The sequence below is a fragment of the Neofelis nebulosa genome, chromosome 9 (genome assembly GCF_028018385.1).
Source record: "Neofelis nebulosa isolate mNeoNeb1 chromosome 9, mNeoNeb1.pri, whole genome shotgun sequence".
NCBI classification, from domain to species: Eukaryota; Metazoa; Chordata; class Mammalia; order Carnivora; family Felidae; genus Neofelis; species Neofelis nebulosa.
In genome coordinates, this window is record NC_080790.1 from 9,765,114 (window position 1) to 9,785,367 (window position 20,254).

The 20,254-nt window shown below is 42.6% G+C and overlaps 1 long non-coding RNA gene across 1 annotated transcript; it reads left to right on the forward strand.

The window, feature by feature from the left end:
• The first annotated feature begins 14,730 nt into the window (after positions 1-14,730).
• LOC131486157 (uncharacterized) lies at positions 14,731-17,004 on the forward strand. Its single transcript, XR_009249207.1, has 2 exons — positions 14,731-15,494; positions 16,748-17,004. It is a non-coding gene; the product is annotated as an uncharacterized LOC131486157 (long non-coding RNA).
• Positions 17,005-20,254: the final 3,250 nt, after the last annotated feature.

A 20,254-nucleotide genomic window follows, 5' to 3' on the forward strand; every position in this document is an offset into this window, starting at 1 on the left:
TGTGGACGGGTCATAATGACTCAAGAAATGCAGCACTGGGCAGCACTGCGGCTGGCTCAGCCTGTTTTCGTATTTCGCTACTGGATTACACGTGCTTCTTCATTTTCATCTCCTTGCTTCTTGCCCCCCTGGCTTGTGATATTCAGACATTTCTACCACACGTTCATCGCTAGAATGTAGCTGATTACAGGCAGATTAGTAGATCCAAGGTGAGCGGTTAGAAAATGAGTTTAAAAGCTGATTAGATACCTCATGATAGATTGCTAGTGCAATGGATTATCACGGTCTGTGACATTTCCCCTCGCTCGACTGTGCCACTGTAAGAGGCAGGATAACGATCCCCCAGCAATGCCCATGTCCTAATCCCTGGAACCGCTGAACAGGGGTTACAGACCTCAGAAACAGGGAAGTTTTCCTGGATTATCCAGGTGGGTCTAATTTAATCACTCGGGCCCTTAAAGAAGAAAAAAAAATGTCTTCATTGTGATGACGAGTCAAACAAGGAAAAACAGGAATTTGGGAAAAGAAAATGTGTCACAACTCGGGCTTTTAAGAGATAGCTTTTGAGAAGTTTTCTTTAATAGCCTGACATTATTTTCATATAAAATGCTAAAATGAAAATACAATGTAGGTATATACCTAACTGTATAATTGACTAGCTAAATATTGATTGGTGCCTGTATACTCTCAGTTGTTACAATCCTCGCTGATACATCAATAAGATGCAGAGAGGGTGTCTGAACAATTGGGGGTCTGAAAGGGTATTATACGCTCTTATTTTCATAAATTATATACATAAATATTCATTGTTGCGAGCAGTATCTTCCTATATTTTTCTTAGTCATGTCACGTTTTCATTGCCAGTGTCCTGAATTCATTAATCTGACCAGCATTAATGATTAGAACTTACCCAAATCAGATAGTACTAGGATAAAAGAAGAACAAGTCAGAGTCTCTACTGTAAGAAAGCTCTTATCTGTGTTGTCCAATATATATTTTAGTTAATACCATGAGTAATATGAATAATTTACTTTGGTGGAAAGGATTCACAGTAAAAATGGTATGATAAATTTCTTATTGTTGTCATGAGTAACACAATAAATGTCGGGAGAGGGGGTAAGAAACGGGCTGGTGAAGGTGAATCTTTTTTTTTTTTTTTTTTAAGTTGACTTATTTATTTTGAGAGAGACAGAGACAGCACAAGTGGGGCAGGGCCAGAGAGAAAGGATCCCAAGCAGGCTCCTCCCTGCCCGTGCAGAACCTGATGTAGGACTGGAACCCACGAAGAAGCCGTGAGATCATGACCTGAGCTGAAACTAAGAGTTGGACGCTTAACGGACTGAGCCACCCAGAGAAGGAGGATCTTGATTCTCACCGCAATCTTGTTACTTAGTAGCATTTTGACCACGTGACTTGCTGCCCTTCCTCCTTTCACGCTGTCATTTATTCACCCACTAATTCTTCCATCACTTACATGCAGCCAGTGAGGGTGCAGAAACGAATGACCTGGCTCCTGCCTTCAAGAGCCTCGCGTTCTAATAACGGAGATGGAAAACGGAAGAAAAAAGCTTTCACGGAGCTATGAGACCAAGAGTTTGGAAAGTTTAACAGGAACACAGGGGGAGAACAGCAAAGTAGGCTTCAACCTCCTTACAACGGTGACAACCAGTTGTCCAGTTTTATTCGTGAGGGTGAAACAGGAGGTCCTAGTACACATCCGCCTGTGCCGTGCCAATGTGCTCAACACTCGACAATCCCCAAGAGTAGTTTGAAAGGCTGTTCACAGTTGGCCTCCAACCGATTCGTCCTATCTAGGGTCATTTCAATCTTGTCCTATTTCTCCGGGGACTTTAAACTCTTCACCATTCTCTAAACAAGGCATAATTTCTCACACTTCTGTGCCAGGCGCAAGCTGCTTCCCCTGCCTGCAAAGAACCTTCTTTCTCTTGCCGACATGAGCCCTGCCGACTCCCCCTGCTCTGTCTTCTAATGAGCTACTTCACGCAGCACAGTTCAGACAACACCGTAAAACCCCGTTGGGGCTCCTAGCACAGGCAATGACCTCTCTCTCTGCACCCCAGTGCTTTTGCCCCACCTCTAGCAAAGTACTCTCAAAGCCACGCGCCTGTCTCCTTTACCAGGAATGCCCCGGGGATAGAGATCTTATCTTTCTCATTCCCTCATGGCCAGCACCTAGCAATGTGCCTTGGTAAATGTTGCTTATCAAAATGAATGTATATGTAAAGAACAGATTATTCAGTGGGAAAAAAAAAACCAAATAAATGAGTGATCAGATTAACGAGTCAGTAAATTACTGAATAGTGATTGAGGAAATGAGGAAGTGATTGAGTGGTAAGTCGTAGAGCTATTTAATTAATGAATAAACGGATACATTATTTAGTAAGTGAATAAATGGGTGACTTACCTAAGGGCGCTCATTGCCGTTTCTTTCCACATCAAAGGCCAGATGATTTACTCCCCTCTCTCACATACCTCCCGAGTTTTATTGGACACATAAGCTTTTCACCTTTACCAGTCACGTCTCCCATTATCCTGCTCAGGTAGGATTTTTGCCTAGAGGATGAAGAACAGGTCACCTTTTAACTATTCTAGACAATTTGCAATTGTAATATGCGACAAAGTTACGGTTTTGACGATGTTTCAAACTTATTTTATGACTAATTTGACAATTTAAGCATAGCCCTCTGTAAAACGCTCAGTGTTTTTTGTTTTGTTTGTTTGTTTGTTTGTTCTTTAACCTGCTTCCAGCTATGGATAATAAATGACTTTTATGACTTTTATATACCCGGGCTCACCCATTACACTCTGTCAGGGTAAAGGAGTTTTATCCGACTTTAATTTATAAGAGACAACATCCACTTAGAAGGAAACGACTTCTGTTACTTTGGTAAAGTTTACTCAAATAAAAGCAGGTTTGTACTATGTCATTTGCATTAACAAGAGCGTGAACTCATTAGCTTCAGAAACGGCATGGCATTTATGTGGTGGCCACAAGGAAAAATTCCTCGTGTTTGCAATGCAAATCTGCACTCGATCTCGATTGTGAAATTGTACGGAGGGAGTGATTGTTTGGTATTTTGAACACCCATTTCTCATGCAGCCAGGAGCTTATCACGAGGATTGCCAAATAATCAGATCATTAGGTTAAGATTAAGACTGTCGACACAGAATCTACTAGCTGAGTGTCTGATGGAATAGGAGCCATGCATTTTGCAATGATTAACAGATCCTGCATTTTAAGATTCCATTATTACCAAGGCCTGGGTGGCTCAGTCCATCGAGCATACAAATTTTGATTTTGGCTCAGGTCGTGATCCCAGGGTCGTGGGATCGAGGCCCGCGTTGGGCTCCATGCTGAGTGTGTAGCCTGCTTGGGATTCTCTCTCTCTTTTTCTCTCTCTCTCTCTCCTTTGGCCCCTCATCCTCTTTCTCCCCCCCCCCCAATAAATAAATAAACAAGTAAACACGTAAGTAAATTAAAAAAAAAAAAAGAGTCCATCATTCCCTCATTTTCCATGTAAATGAGCACCAGGGCAAGGCCTCAGTGAATACAGTGTTCATCAAACCCGTCACAGATATTAGAGAAATTGCAGGTTAATAATAATAATGACCTTCATATACTGCTTTCAATGGAAAGAACAGAGGGTGACCATGGACATCCTCTGTCCTTCTAGGGTCCTGTAAGAGGCAACTTTCCCAGACCCATTTCAAACAACACTTCTCTTTGATCACTATAAACCATGTACTTTAAAAATAAAAAAACGTAGAAAATAGAGGTACGTTACCCATTGTCTCAACACTCAAATCTCCCGAATGCCGGCACCCAGGCTTTCATTCTTCACTACCCCCATGCCCCGCTTTCACTTTACTTGCTTTCTTCCTGTATCATTTCGTATGTTCATATATTGTGTTTAACAAACGTATTTTGAATTGCTTCATGGTTTTCAATTACTGTAATAACCCACAGGCTATTTAGTTATATACCGGAATTTGGTTATTTGCAGTGTTCGCAACTTCCAGTTATTACAAACATCACTGTGTTGGTTACTGAGGTGTGTAAAGCTTTTGCTATATTTTGGATTATGTTTTTAGGATAGGTTGCCCAAAAGGAATATTTCAGTCTAAAGTATGAATATTTTATTTTTTTATTTTTTTTTCAACGTTTTTTATTTATTTTTGGGACAGAGAGAGACAGAGCATGAACGGGGGAGGGGCAGAGAGAGAGGGAGACACAGAATTGGAAACAGGCTCCAGGCTCCGAGCCATCAGCCCAGAGCCCGACGCGGGGCTCGAACTCACGGACCGCGAGATCGTGACCTGGCTGAAGTCGGACGCTTAACCGACTGCGCCACCCAGGCGCCCCAGTATGAATATTTTAAAGCATGCATACATATTTTCAAACTATAGAAAGAATTTGGAGAGGGGCGCCCGGGTGGCTCAGTCGGTTGAGCGTCTGACTTCACTCAGGTCATGATCTCATGGCTCGTGGGTTCGAGCCCCACGTCGGGCTCTGTGCTGATGGCTCGGAGCCTGGAGCCTGCTTCGGATTCTGTGTCTCCCTCTCTCTCTCTGCCCCTCCCCCGCTCAAGCTCTGTCTCTGTCTCTGTCTCAAAAATAAACATTCAAAAAAAAAAAACAAAACAAAAAGAACGTGGATACACTCTAAGTATTGAAACATCTCTTCTTCCTCAGGAAGTACTTCGTCCCTTATGTTAAATATGGAAAGAAATGTGATTAATTGGTAAAGGCTTTCCCCCCCTATGATGCTGCTCTATTCATCACAGTTTATTTGGCATTTCAAATACTCTATTCTAGAAAAATATTGATGTGATAATTTTGGACCACTTTTTCCCTAAGAAGCAGTCATGTAGAAGAAAATAGGGATTTGTTTGTTTGTTTGTTTTCTTCTTCTCCACAGAGCAGATTTTTTTGTTTTCTTTTTCTCCAGAGGGCAGAGCAGAGACCTTTCTGGAGTAATGGATCAACTCTGCTGTGAGGAAGAGTGTTCTGATGGTTCTGGACTCACCACGGATGCATCTAGGAAACTTGGGCTGGTGCTTTATTTCCAGAAATGTCCAGACAAACTTGGATGACCAATTTCCGGAGAGATGTTCTGGTCTTAGAAAGGTGTTCTCATTCTGGCTGGGTAGTACAACTAGATGTAAGGTAAAATCACTTTCTGTTCAAAAACTATAGCATGCTGGGGCACCTGGGTGGCTCAGTCAGTTAAGCATCTGACTTCAGCTCAGGTCATGATCCCCCAGCTCGGGAGTTCGAGACCCGCTAAAAGGCTCTGTGTTGACAGCTCCGAGCCTGGAGCCTGCTTTAGATTCTGTGTCTCCCTCTCTCTCTGTCCCTCCCCCACTCATGCTGTCTTTCTCTCTGTCTCTCAAAAATAAATAAACATTAAAAAAAAGTAAAATAAAATAAAAACCTACAGCATGCTGGCACCACACTATCAATCGTGTATCTAGCATGTGTGATCAACTGCATATTTTGAAAGGTATTGCATTTCCAAAGAGGCAGTAAAGGGAATTTGAATCAATTGTTTCAACTTTGTCCTCCGTTAACACCCATTTAAAGAACTACTAAAAATAACAGAACAGTGGTTTGATATATATACTTTTTTGACAGCTTGTTTAATCTGCTCCTTCCTTGAGCCTCTTCAGGGTTTCATGAGGGACATGCCAACGAATGAGATCCAAAGACACCCCGGCAGTAGACGAAAAGCATCTACATAAGTTATACCCCAGACCGGGGACTGTGACAGAAACACAGAATGACTTGCGCATTTCAGGAAGTTTTGTGAGACGGGGTAACACAGCCGAGACCATTCTGACAAAGCCATACCAATTATGCTTATTGATCTTGGAAATGAACTCTGTCTTCCTCTCACTCCCCCGACCAGCACACTGACTCACCTCCCTATTCTCCCTCATGACTTGCCCCAGGCAAAGGCTGGGCTCTCACAGCACTTGAGAAGTCTTCAAGGGGACATTGGACAGCTGCCTTGAAGAAAAGAAAACTTCGTTGGGAGAGAGGGACACTCAGGAAATACTGTGCTCTTTGAATAAATTCAAGAATTTTTTTAGGAGCGAGAGAGAGCTAAGATATTTCTGTGGTTTCGCATGCAGAAATATGAACAGAAACGACCAGAGGACATTCTAATAGGAAAGGCTGGCCACATGTGGAACACACCCCTGAAGGTAGTGAGGTGCCAGTGGCTATTGTAACTTACTGGAAATGGACGAGCTGTTGTGTGACCAAGTAGAAGGAAGTAGGTCAGTTCAGTCCATTAGATTTTATAATTGTAGGATGTGGAAGGAAATAGGGAGCTATTGAATTTTAGCTGCCATTATCCCAGGCTAGCACTGGACAACAACCACGTGACCCATAATTACGATAATTGTTCAGATGGACTTCATAAATGAACTGAGATAGTCCTTTTGGAAAGAGCTTTTAAGAGTGAAAACATTTCCCCAATACACATTTTCTCGTCTGCTTGGCTGTCCCCTCTGGGCTCAATAAAAGAAACTCATGCCGTGGAAGTATGTTTAGCAATTGGGCCTCTTCCCAGGTTGTGAGACGTTTAGCAAAAATCCAGAGTTATTATTAGATCTAAATGGAGGCTTTTGTCAAAAGGCCTCTTGAACTGTTAGGAAATCAGAGTGCAAATTGATAATGACACACAACACATCTCTGCCCTGGCAGCTCCCAAAGGCCACTGAGATACCCCAGAAAGAACTCGCATGGTCTCCTGCCAACTGCGTGTTGCTCAACACTTGTCCTTCTCCTAAGTCAGCCTGACAACTGCATTGTTCTCTTCCTTATGAGAGGCAAAATGAGACGGATTAAAGAGGATGTTTGAACCGAGACCATTAATTTCCTTGCAGTGTGTATTCAAGTCAGATCCCTTTGGAGGAGCCTTTTGTGGTTTCGTAAAATTACAGCGTTGGTTCTTCGGCTGCCTCTTCCAGAGCATAAATTTGGCCTTCTAAAGAAAACGTACTGCAGAGAAGAAAGGAAAGAAATGAGTATGTAGTTATCTTAAATATATTCGTTTTATATAATAGTTCTGTTATGCAAAGAAACAATTACAGTATTAGCTCCTTATTAATAACAGAAATCATAAAAAAGCGGTCTTCATAAAACTTACAAGGTTTTTTTTTTGTTTCTGTTTGAAAAAAAATTAATAAAAAAGATTTGTCCCTAACAGTTTACGAATGCTTAAAAATACTTTTTTTTTTTTAATTGTCAGGTTTAAAAATAAATGTTCCTCTCTTTTCTAAGACAATTAGCATACTTTTTAGTTTTGCAGGGGTTAGGTGAGACCCTGGGGTCTTGCGGGGCAGTTGGAGAATGAATTGTTCCACTCGCTTGTCTGAACATCTCCTGTCCATTAGCTTCCCTTAAATGTGAGTTACGGTCGTGTGAGCAGCCCACAGCTCGTGAAACAGTAACGTTATTTCAGATTCTTCCTTTTTTTTTTTTGAGTTTTAATTTTTTATGTTTTTATTAATATTTTTAAATACAATTTATTGTCAAGTAAGCTAACGTAGAGTTGTATATAGTGTGCTCTTGGTTTCGGGGGTCAATTCCCATGATTCATTGCTTACGTCCAACACCCAGTGCTCATTCCAACAAGTGCCCTCCTCAATGCCCATTCATCATTTTCCCCTCTTCCCCACGCCCCCCATCAACCCTCAGTTTATTCTCTGTATTTAAGAGTCTCTTATGGTTTGCCTCCTTCTCTGTTTGAAACTTTTTTTTTTCCACTTCCCTTCCCCTATGGTCTTCGGTTCCATGGTTTCTCAAGTTCCACATATGAATGAAAACGTATGACATCTGTCTTTCTCTGACTGACGTATTTCGCTTAGCATAATATCCTCCACTTCCATCCACGTTGTTGCAAATGGCAGGATTTCATTCTTTCTCATTGCCAAGTAGTATTCCATTGTACCCATAAACCACATCTTCCTTATTCTTCTTTACAGCCCATTCCTGTGCTCCAAACTGTTAGCACAGTACCTCACACATGGCAGGAAGTGCGTTTTATTTCATGAAGGCTTAAAGGCAGTGCCTGGAAAAGGGGGAGATTCTTACTTTGCTCTGTGGGTTAAGCAAACTTGTGGTTGACTTGAACTGATCGAAATCAAAACCAATTGAAGAAAGACAGCTTGGGTTTTTGGAGTCATATCTACCATCTGGGGATGAAGTACGTAGTTGGGGAGACACAGTGAGATTTTTAAAGGTGCCCTCGCCGTCAGTCTGCAATCTCACCTCTAGGCCCACTGCTGTGTGACTCTGACTAGTCACCTCCACTCTCTGGGCTCTCCATTCCCTACCGAACTCAGTGATTTTCAATCGCCATTGTACCTTAGAATCGCCACTGGAGACTTTTTTGAACACCCACGCCTGGGGCTCACATCATACCAAATCCTTTAGAATATCCGATGGGTGTGGCCCAGCTGTGTACTTCTAAATAATTTTCCAGGCAACTCCAAAGTCAAGCTGGGTTTAAACCATGGCTCTAGATTGGTGCCTCTCTAACTTTAATGTGAGATGAACGACGGGGGATCTCGTAAAAGTGCAGAGTCTGACCCATGAGTTCTGGGAATTCTCCAACTGAAGCAAGTGCGCCCGGTTATGCTGGCTGGCTTCGTTGCCCTGGGACAAGATCTAGAACCTGGGAGCTTATGAAACATGAAAGGCCCCACTGCAGGCCCACTGAGTTGGACCTTGTATTTCAAAGAGTCCTAGGTGATTCAAAGCACATCAGAGTTTGAAAAGTGCTGGTGTAGATAATCCATAATAACACACGAAGTCTTTCAGGGTAGGGCCTCTGCCCACTTCTGCCTTGTTTCCTTCCAGTCTCCCCATGCTCCCCGCACCCTGACAAATGAGACTCTTTGTATTTGCCCAAATGTGTGCCTGCTCTGCCTTTGTGCCTTTGCATTATGGGTGTGTCATTTCCTTTATATTGAAAAGACCCTTTCCCTTTCCCCTGCTTGTTTTCCATTCCTCCTGCAAGATTTAGATATCAAGTCCTCCAAGAAAGCTGTATTTAATATTTCTAACAACCACACAGCCCTAGGCTGGGTGCTAACTCCTCCGTGCTTCCTCATATTGAACTGAAATTACCCACTTTTGTGCTTTAATATCCATCTAGAATATAAGTTTCTGGAGTGGCAAACATACATCTCACTGAGTTTGTTTGTTTTTCTTCTATCTATCAAGTTTCCTGGTACAATGGGTACACTTCTCTTCTTAATGTACATTCTAATTAGGATGGAGATCCCAGTAGGTCCTTCATATCAAACTGTTCTTTCTGCCACGACTGTTAGTAACAGGGTCCTGTGCCGGTAGCCACTCAAGACGGATTTCCTACCACAGCCTAAATCTCTCACGTGTCCTAAGGATTTGTTGGATCACGTGAGCTCTTGAAGGCTCAAGACCCCCAGAATAAAGCAGTGTTCGTGGGCTGTGTTCAGCAATGGTAACAGACGAGCGAGAAGGGCACGTACGCACTTGACTTCTGTGCTGCTTCTGTTTTTGACGTTTATCAAAGTGGACGTCACTTCCCAAAGGCCAAGGGAGAAAAGATGGAACAGATCGTTTTTATTCGCCCAGTGTTCTCGTGGTTGTTTCCCAGGCTGACTGAGAATAAATTTGCCTCCTGTCCAGGCCCCATAATTTCTGGTTGTTACAGAAAGACACATGGGTATTGCCGAAGCACCCCGAGAACTTTACTCGGTGGAGTGGGACCTGAAGGGTAGGGGAAATGTGGGAGGGATGTTCACTGTGATTTTCTCCCTGTGACCCACATTGGAAATGTCCTGTGAAAAAGTAAGAGACATCAAGGCTTCATTTGCTCTCAGCTTAGTTTTGGATTCAAATTATGTGTATGTATTAAATTCAGTGAATATCTATGTGGTGCCCCCTGTGTGTCAGGCTCTGTTAGATGTTTGGGGAGACTAACTATAATGAGTCATAGATTTTACTTTCCAGGAGTTTCCTATTACAGATAAGGAGGACCATACAGCTAAGTGTTATCCTAGAGAATAGGGTGCCACGAGAACACAGACAAAGAGACAATAAACTCTCTTGCTTATGCTGTAAAAAAGGGCTAACATAACAAGGGCTAATATGTCAAGGGAAACAATTTTTAATGTTTATTTATTTGAGAGACAGAGAGAGAGAGAGAGAAAGAAAGAGAGAGAGTGCAAGAAAGGGGAGGAGCAGAGAGAGAGGGAGACACAGAACCCAAAGCAGGCTCCAGGCTCTGAGCTGTCAGCACAGAGCTCGACGAGGGGCTCGAACCCACGAACCATGAGATCATGACCTGAGCTGAAGTTGTACGCTTAACTAACTGAGTGCCCCTAGGGAAACTTTAAGAAATGAAAGAATTACTCAAAATAGAAGGAGGAGAAATCGTTTTCTACGTAGGGGAATAGCCCAAGTCAAGTCAAGAAGGCAAAATAGCATTTTAGGTTTCATTATAGCACTAGAATTAAATTTAATAACATATAATCTTAAATATAAATGTTTTTCTCAGCCATATAAATTTTTAAAAATAGGTCAGGGTATTAGCCAATCCTTAGTCACTAATAAGCTGGATAGCACTGTGGTATCCCAGAAAGTCCAAGAAAACGGTCAAGGAAAAAGTAAAATTAGTAAGAGAACTTTAGCTCAACTTGAATTAAATGTGTCAAAGATGAGGCAGTGCCTCTAAGATATTTGGACACAATCTTGTGAATTATTTGAGGCTGGGCATGATATTTGTTCTACTACACAGATTTGGCCTTACCTGGGAGTGTTACCAATTTAGGATAATGATAAGCAAATTCTCAACCAGGTTTTTGTGGGCCAGACAAGCAATGTGAATGTGTACTTTTGAATTATAAGGGGAGGCATTCTCCTGCCTCAGTCTAGAATCAAGTTTGATCATTTTAGTGCCCCTCTGCTCCCATAAGAGTTTCTGTTTTGTTTTGTTTTTCAATTCTACCCATTCTCTGAAGACATTTCTCTTTTTGAGTCTGGGCTACACGTGGGGGTCCATCTTGGTTTAAGCACTCTTCATAAGATATTAGCAGATATGCCAGGACACTGGCTCTCTCCGATGTTTTGTTACCTCTTAACAATAGATGTATATATCCGTATCTGTATCTGTATCTTCATCTATATAATCTATATCTATACTCTTTCAAGATACTTTATTCAAATGATTAGTTAATGTCTCCATTTCTATTGCTGTGTAACAAATGATCCCGAATCTTGGTGGCTAAAGTAACAGCAATGGTAGGTTACAGAGATAAGCTTGCCTTGTGCAGATGACTTTTAGCGATTTCTTTAAAAATAAAAACAGATGACTTTTATACTGACAAAAATAAGTTTGAAAACAATAACAAAATAGGAACTAAGACCTAATGTATGTCCATCACTGAAATGTGCTTGTCCATAAAAGACAATATGATTGTCCCTGATCTACTTTTTTGACTCTCTACTGATCAGTGGGTCCACCTGCCAGGCACACAGAAGGAGGCTGGAGACAAAGGTGGGATCTAGTCAAAACAGAGAAGAGCTTAAGGTGAAGAATAAGGTCCTCGTCTTGGCTTCTCTGGCATAAGTTAATCAACAACTTAATATACATTGAGTTCAAATGCTGGAGAGGATTTTGAAGGGGGAGTGGCAGGGTCCGTTCTGCAACAGAATTTACAATGGGTTATGGAGAGTGGAACCAGGAAGTGAAAGAGGTGAGGATTTCAAGGCTAATTGGAAATAGGTTTGCATCTTGACTTGGCAACTGGCCTTGAATAAATTACATTGTTAAAATATTTTTTGAAGATGAAAGGCACAATTCTAGAAAGAAAGAAAGAAAGAAAGAAAGAAAGAAGAGAAAAGAAGGTCACAATGAGACACACCCTTATGAAATTTCAAACACTAGAATAAAGAGATCCTGAAAACATCATAGGAATGAAAATTAACAGGCATCGGATTTCTCATTAGTAACACAAGATGCTAGAACACAATGGTGTAATTCTTTCGTAGTTCCCAGGGAAAACATTTTCAGCATAGAACACTGTAGTTGGCTTTGGTGGAAAGTTGCGTTTTTCAACTCAGCATCCATTTTTTTTTCTCTCTTCCTATTTGTAGGTACATCTCCAGTTTTGTTGAGTATTTGCTGAGCTGGGATAAGCCAAGGAGGGGCCCTGGATAACGAATTATTGGTCTAAATCAATTGTGACAAAATCATTCCTCTTTGCTATTGATAATTCAAAGGGTGGGACTGCCATGCAGTTCCAGCCAAGGAGTCTTCTGGGTCTCTGGAAACAACTGTTTTCCTGATAAAAAGAAAGAGCTATTCAGGAGGAAGTCTCGTCCCTAGTGGTCCATCTTCTTGCCTCAAATTCAGTTATTTGAGGATATTATGCTTGGATTTGTGTCACCCATCTTGTGACTACAAGGTAAGAAGCAAAGTGCTGATGGCCAGGGAGAATAACAGAAAGAGCCTAGGTCGTTGATAATGGTGTTTAGCCACTGCACCAAGCCTGGTACCGCCCACCTCCAGATTTCCTGTTATTTCAGATAATAAAGATCTTTCTCGCTTAAGCTGTTGTGGGATGGTTTGTCACCTGCAGCAGAATGCATCGTGAATGATCCATGGGCCAAGTTATCTATGAGGCAGAGGATGTAAAGATATTTTATCTTCAGACTTGGAAATACTCAAACATTTGCAGGTCACGCATTCCATTTTAGAGATTTACCTGAGGATCTATTCCAGTAAATCCAGGAAGGCAATCAGGAAAGGAAGAAGAATCCACCCCAAAGGAGATTAAAGGGAGTGCTGAAGTGATAGCAGAAAGCCTGGAGGCAAGAAACCAGATTGGAAAAAAAGGAGAAAGGGTTGGAAGTGCATCAGGGAGGGCGAGAGGGAAATTTCCAGGGGGTGGGGGACGGGGGCGGGGGGTGTACTCAATAGATAGAAATTATAGTTGAGCGTTTGGGCTACACTCAACATATGATCATATGACAAGGGGAGATAAATACAGAATGAAAGAAGGTAACTAGGAACCCCGGTATATGCATCTTGGAGAAGGAAGGTAGAGAATAAACAAGAGAGACCTGACATGAACATGGAATGAACCATGTTGCTGCATATGCTAACAAGTGAGGTAAATTAGAGAAGCTATGCAATCCTGCTAAGTAGAAATAGTCATCTTTGGAAATTCCATAAGTCTTAGCATTGGACCCATCTGGGCTTAGCAAATGAGCAATGATCATATAGTTTTCAAAATTAAAAATAAATAAATGCAGTATAATCACATAAGCACAGATAGAATTAAACTTTCGATAAGGAATAGACATTTTGGTGCTGCTTGTCTGGCGGGATAGACAAAACGATGCTGCTGATAATGTAAGAGTATAGAGGACATAAAGCAGGAATTCACAGTGGGGTACAAACCGATAGGAAAAGTTAAGGCATTAGTATCCTTAACTTAACGATCTCGTGTAATAGCTTAGATATTACATATCTTACATACTAGATATTAGATATTGGGCAGCACTGGTGGAATAAGAGAGATGTTGGGGAGCCTGGGTGGCTCAGTGGGGGTTAAGCGTCCGACTTCGGCTCGGGTCATGATCTCGCAGTTTGTGAGTTCGAGCCCCGCGTCGGGCTCTGTGCTGACAGCTCAGAGCCTGGAGCCTGCTTCAGATTCTGTGTCTCCCTCTTCCTCTGCCCCTCCCCTGCTCATACTCTGTCTGTCTCTGTCTCTCAAAAATAAATACAGCTAAAGTGTTTTTAATAAATAAATAATAAATAAATAATAAGAGATAAAGATTTTGCTCATTTATACTACTTTTCTCTTTCACCAAATCTCGAAATGTTTGATTTTCTATTATTCTTCTTAGTTTTTCTGTCGTCTACTTTTAACATTAAATATTATATTTAAACATCTTTCTTTATTTTAACGTTTATTTATTATTGAAAGACAGAGAGAGTCTAGAATGTCTCACACAATCCTCTTGTCCCCTATTTGTCTTCCAAATCCCACCTCATATTGTCACCTACTCTGTGAAACATTCCCAGCCCCCTGTCACCCTTGCTCCCAGATGGCACCAGACAATAACTGTGTGCCCCCTCTATAGCATTAATTTATACATTCGTCCATTCAACATACTCTGGAGGGGTGGGTTACTCTGTTCCAGGCTCTGGTGTAGGTGCTAAAGATACAACAGCAAAACGATAAGCCACCTATGGGCACTCTTCTCACGGAACTGACACTTTATAGGGAGGAAAAGAATGAAAGGTCTGATTGTAAAATTAAGGAATTACAATTGTGGTAGGGGCTATGAGCTTTGTCCTTCTTTTCAGAGAATAAGGAATTCACTGAAGATTAACCTCAATGAAATATGTTTGTGGCCAGATTAGGAATGTGTGAGTTGCAGCCTGTGGACCAAGCCAAGTCTACCACCTGTTTTGGCAAATAAAGTTTTATAGGAACACAGCCATGCTTTTTGTTTACTTATTATCTATGGCTGCTTTCACCCTGTAATGGCAGAGTGAGGTCATTGCAACAGCCATTGTATGGGATGCAAAGCCTGAAATATCTTTTCTTTAGAGAAAATGATCCTTGGAATAGATCATCCTATGAACAATGCAGAGAACTGTTCATGCTTTTATGCTTGCACCCACTGTACTAAGATCATCTGTGTACGTGTTTGATCTCCCCATTATCATACATTGAGATCTTCTTTGTACAGGGACCGTATTCAATTCATCTTAGTTTCCCTAACTTCTGGTACATTATTGGTACAATGAACAACTCATTGATTGAATCAATCTTCTTTTCTCCCTCACAGGTCATCTAGTCCAGCTGCTAATTTAACTGATTTGTTAATTAAGGTCAAGGGAGTTTGTGGGACTTTCTCGCAAAACACCCAGCAAGTTAGTGTCCATAGTGGGTCTCAAATCCTGATCTCCTCTTCTCCTTCTTCCTCTTCCTCCTCCTCCTCCTCCTCCTCCTTCTTTTTCAAATCCTGATTTCTTGACTGTCACTCTTCTCATCTCTGTTCTTACTTTGATTCAGCTGCCTCAATTGGTCTAAAAATAAGCAATCATTTGAATATCACTAGAACCAGGAAACTGGAGATATGCATCTACTTATAGAGTCATGCTTTGAGAGCCACGATGACTCATTTATGAAGAAAACGTGCCCAGGAGCTTTGTCTCAGTCTGTGTTATAATTGTCTTTAGAGAGTAGAAGTTTGTGCTTTATCTTAGCAGGCTGAGCTCGATGAAATACCCTGGAAAGCTCTGAGGACTCCTACGTGGAGGTCAGGGATGCAGAAGCCTCCGTATTGCTGTTCCATATGCCTGTTTGCCCTTCCTATTAGAAGGCTGGGAATATAATTAGGAGACAGGCACCACAGATGCCGCAGTTTACAATAACCAGAAGAAACCGTCGAAACGGGTAAGACATGAAAGGATAATTTTGCTTATACAAAATAGCAGACTGCAAACTAAAACCAAGAAAAACAAACAGGCAGATGGAAAGAGTGGAGAAGGCATTGGCACAGCTGTGAGCGGGATTTAGACACCCAGATGCAACATCATTTGGGGGGATGGGTGGGAGAGGAAGAGAATCTGAGAAAAAAAACAACCAAAAAACCTGAGATACAAAATAGATACCGGAGAATAATGGGTTTCTCATCTCTCCACCTGCAGGTTCAACTTTTTCACATCCACCTCCTCTTACCCTGGCTGTGGCGAGTCATTTCCTGGGGGAGGGAGGAGGGGACTCAAGGACAGAGAAGATAAACAGGCATCCTTCCTAACAGAGAAGGCAGTGGCAGTAAAATCAACAGCTCTGATTGCAGTGGAAGAAGAAAGACATAGCCATTACCCAGAAGAGGGCGAATAGTGGTGTTTGGTTTTATTATTAGCAGCATTATTTAGATAGCAACACATGTGCATGGCTGCCTTTCCAGATAGAGCCATGGGAGGGGCAAGAAGGCCAGAACCACCCTGCCTGGAGTTTCTACGAATGCATTAACCACTGTCATGGAAACTGCAAACATCATTGTGGTTAATCCCCCTCCCCCAACAGCACCAGCACAAAACCTCAGTGATGTACTGTGTTCTCTATTTTTAGGGGTTAGGAAACTGAAGGTCAGCGGCGAAGAGGCTGGATTTAAACTAGAACTTTTCTTTTTTTAATGTTTATTTATTTTTGAAAGAGAGAAACAGAGCGTGAGCGGGGGAGGGGAAGAGAGAGGGGGAGGCACAGAATCCGAAGCGGGCTCCGGGCTCCGAGCTGTCAGCACAGAGCCCGGCGCGGGGCTCGAACTCAGGAACCGTGAGATCGTGACCCCAGCCGAAGTCAGACCCTTAACCGATTGAGCCACCCAGGCGCCCCTAAACCTAGAACTTTATGATATTCTAGAGTGTCTTCTCCAACCACTGAAGGGCAGACGCAAATCAAAGTGATCAGAAGATACATTTCTGTTATGTCAGACCAAACGTGAGACCCAAAGGGATCAACCATGGGTTCCTCAGCAAACAGTGACTCTGCAGAGAAAGTTCTGTTGCCCAGAAGAGACATAGAGAGTGCACACTTCACTCTGCCAGGCTGCCACAGCACTATGATTCCATTTCTCTCCAAATGCTAACATTTTCTTTCTTTTCTCTCTCTCTCTCTCTCTCTTTTTTTTTTTTTTTTTACAGTTGGCTGTTTATGCTTTTTACTCCCACTGTACTGTGAGCCCCTGGAGCAGAAAAATTGGACATCATTCATGCTTTTATCCCCAGGACCAGGAAAAAAAAAAAAAAAAAGCCTGCCTGTCCTTAAGGCTGCTACATGGCCCAGCTCCAGAGGCCCCACTGGAGTCTGCTTTGGAAACTGTGTCTCCCTCTCTCACTCTGTACCGCCCCGGCTCATTCTCTCTCTCTCTCTCTCTCTCTCTCTCTCTCTCTCTCTCTCTTGCAGGTGTCGTTGTGCACGTGGCTGGTGAGGGGTGACAAAGGCATGGCCCTCCCAGCCAGCTAGCCTCCAAGAAGTTCCCAGTGACAAGTGATATCTCCTTCCTCCGGGTTCTCAGGGAGCTCTGTTTGATGTGCCCTTTTCCCCTACCCTGTTCCTGACCACATTTTCATCTCAGTCCCATGTACCAGCTGACATTCGTCCCTAGAGCTGTATATGCACACGCTGGCTTTCCTCTTAGTTTCCTTGAAGTGGCCTGGTCAAGTGAAATGAGTATGTATTTTGAACAAAATAATGTGCTTCTCTTCTAAAGAGTATTTCCTTATTTATAAAATGTGGCGTATGTATCTTTGACACATAAACAATGCCGAGTAGTATCTTTTCTTCAGTAACTATGTCCTTATCCCCTCCCCGAGGCTCCAGGAGTGGCACAACTCTGGACTCCTTGGCTGGGGCTGTGAACGGGTTCCTGATGGTGATGGGGACCCTCTGCCTGCTGCCACAGGAAATGAGGCAAGGTTCCCGTATCTTGGAGGATACATCTCTTCATGGGAAGAGAGAAATTGTTGGTCTACATTCCATCTCTTGGGCTGCTCACACCAGCTATTTTGGGGAAGGGGAAAGCCAGTCTCACAACACTATCCCTAGAGAAAAGATGCCAATGTCAATGTCAGCCATTAGGAAACGTCATTAAAGCAGATGAGAAACGGGCTGTGGACATTTTTATGAGCCCAGAATACTCTGGTTGGAGATTTTATGGAGACCACAGGAAACCAGAGAGACAATGACATTCATACTCTTTTTTTAGAGTCTAGTGAGGAGCAAGTGTGTGTGTGTGTGTGTGTGTGTGTGCTCAACAGAGTGTGTTTTTGAAAGGGAAAGCCACTGTTGGAGGCCATGTCAAAGTGAGCCTTATTCACAGAACTTGTGGATCTGTTAGCGATAGAATGCTCCAGGCCAAGTAGCTGTGGGCTCAATGCCCAAATCCTTCCAGAATTGCAAAGAAAGCCCTTCCTTTTGATTCCGGGATACTCTGCGAACTAGTCTTCAGAGAATGCTGTTCTGCTTAAACCTATATGGTTGCAACAGTATATCTGTAATTTCTATATAGTCATTTTCTTCTTTTTTTTAATGTGACAAAATGAAGCTCAGAAAGATTGAGAAACTTACATAAACACCCAGATGATAAGCAGTGGAGTCAGAACCTGACTGCACAGCTTCTCTGTTACCATGTCGCCCAGAGGTACAGATTTAGGGCAGGGATAGGAAAAAGGTTGTGCGTGTAGAACTGAACCCAAATGAAGTGTCCCGGGTCTTTATTTTTCTCTGTAAATCAGCAGTTGTGATATTGAGATATTTTTTTCTCTGTAAATCAGCAGTTGTGTTCTTAAGGTATTGATCCACACAATGGAATAGGAGGGAAGTGTGCAAATGCCTGGCAGTTTGCTTTCTGCCTTTACAGTATTGCAGTTGTGTGTTTGCCTGGAGTCCTACAAGAGGGAAGGGGCAGATTATCCAGAATATTCCTGAAATGTGGAGCTTTCCTATTCACATTGACATCTTGTGGTAGTCCTGTGTTACTGCAGCCTGCCTTGCTGCCTAACACAGCCTGCCTGTGTCACTGCAGCCTGGTAAACTGAAGATTCAATTTTACCAATTAAAAAAACAAAAATATAGTGTTTATTTATTTGAGAGAGAGAGAGAGAGAATGAGCTGGGGCGGGACAGAGAGAGGGGGAGACAGAATCTGAAGCAGACTCCAGGCTCTGAGGCTGTCAGCGCAGAGCCCGACGCGGGGCTCAAAACCACGAGCCTCAAGATCATGACCTGAGCTGAAGTTGGACGCTCAGCTGACTGAGCCACTCAGGTGCCCCAATTTTACGAATATTTATTTTACTTTTCCGTACAGTAATTGGATCACAAGTTACTAAGGACCTGGCAGGTGCCAGACGCTGTGCTAAGTAAGCACTTGGGAATATTAAGACATACTTACAGAAGAACAGTGGACGAGACCAAACTGGAAGCTCTTACAGCAGCAGGTCTCTGATCAATAGAAGAACCACAATTCAGTGAGCACCTGCCATGCAGGTCACCCGGTGCCCAGTAGTAACGATACTATCTGCTCTGCATTCAGTATTCCATTGAATCCGCACAAGGACCCCATGTGATGTCTATTCTCATTCACATTTCAGAGTCGAGGAAACTTAAGCTTTGACAAGTTATTTAGATGACCCCCGTTTACAAAGCTCACGAGTAGTAAAGTGAGGTTTCAAACCCTGATTTGTTGTATCTCAAAGCCAGAACGACACCGTCCTGTGTAGCCGGGACGGAACGATTCCAATGGCGAGGTGGCATTTGAGAAGGCCTTAAAGAATGGCCAGGTTTGTTCTGTGCGATTGAGTCCACGGAAATAACGGGTTATCAGACTTTGCAGGGGTCTAATGGTTAAAGTCTGCCCAATTTACTTCAATTCTCCAATAACAACAACAAAAATAACAACAACAACAAAACCCACCACTATTAACATGACCACGTATCTGCATCAGCAAGTTTTCTTGTGCAAACTTAATAAATACACGAATGTATAAACAGCAACAACGAAAAAGAATCCCACTGCACGACCTACTTGGTAATCTGCTGATTTTTGTTGAATTTATTAGATTTCTACTGCGGTATACCAAATTACCAGAGACTTAATGGCTTAAAACAACACTCATTTATCTCAGAGTCCCATAGGTCAGAAATTCAGGCAGATGGTTCTCCACTTAGGGTACCCCAGGGTACCCTTAGGTTCTCTGCTCAGGGTACCCCAAGGCCACAGTGAAGGTGTCTGGGGGGCTCGGCGCTCGCCTGGTGGCTCTACCAGAGAATCCACTTCCAAGCGCATTCAGTCCGTTCTCTGTAATTGTAGACCTGAGAACATTGTTGTTTTGCTGGGTGCAGGCCAGTGATCCCTTTTTACTGCCTAAAGGTGGCTCTCCGGTCCCTGTCAGTGGGTCCTCTAGCTCAGCAATGATTGAGACTCCTTCACATGGAGTCTCACTCAGGCTTTACATCTCCATAACTTTCTCTTCTGCTACTATCTGGAGAAATCCCTCGATATTTAAAGATCCCTTTTCATTAGGTTAGACCCATTTGGATGGTCTCCCATAGCTTAAGATCGACTGATTAGTATACTTAACTACATAGCAAATTTCCATTTGCCATAAAACATAATGTATCATGGAAATGCCACTAGAGGCCATCTTAGAA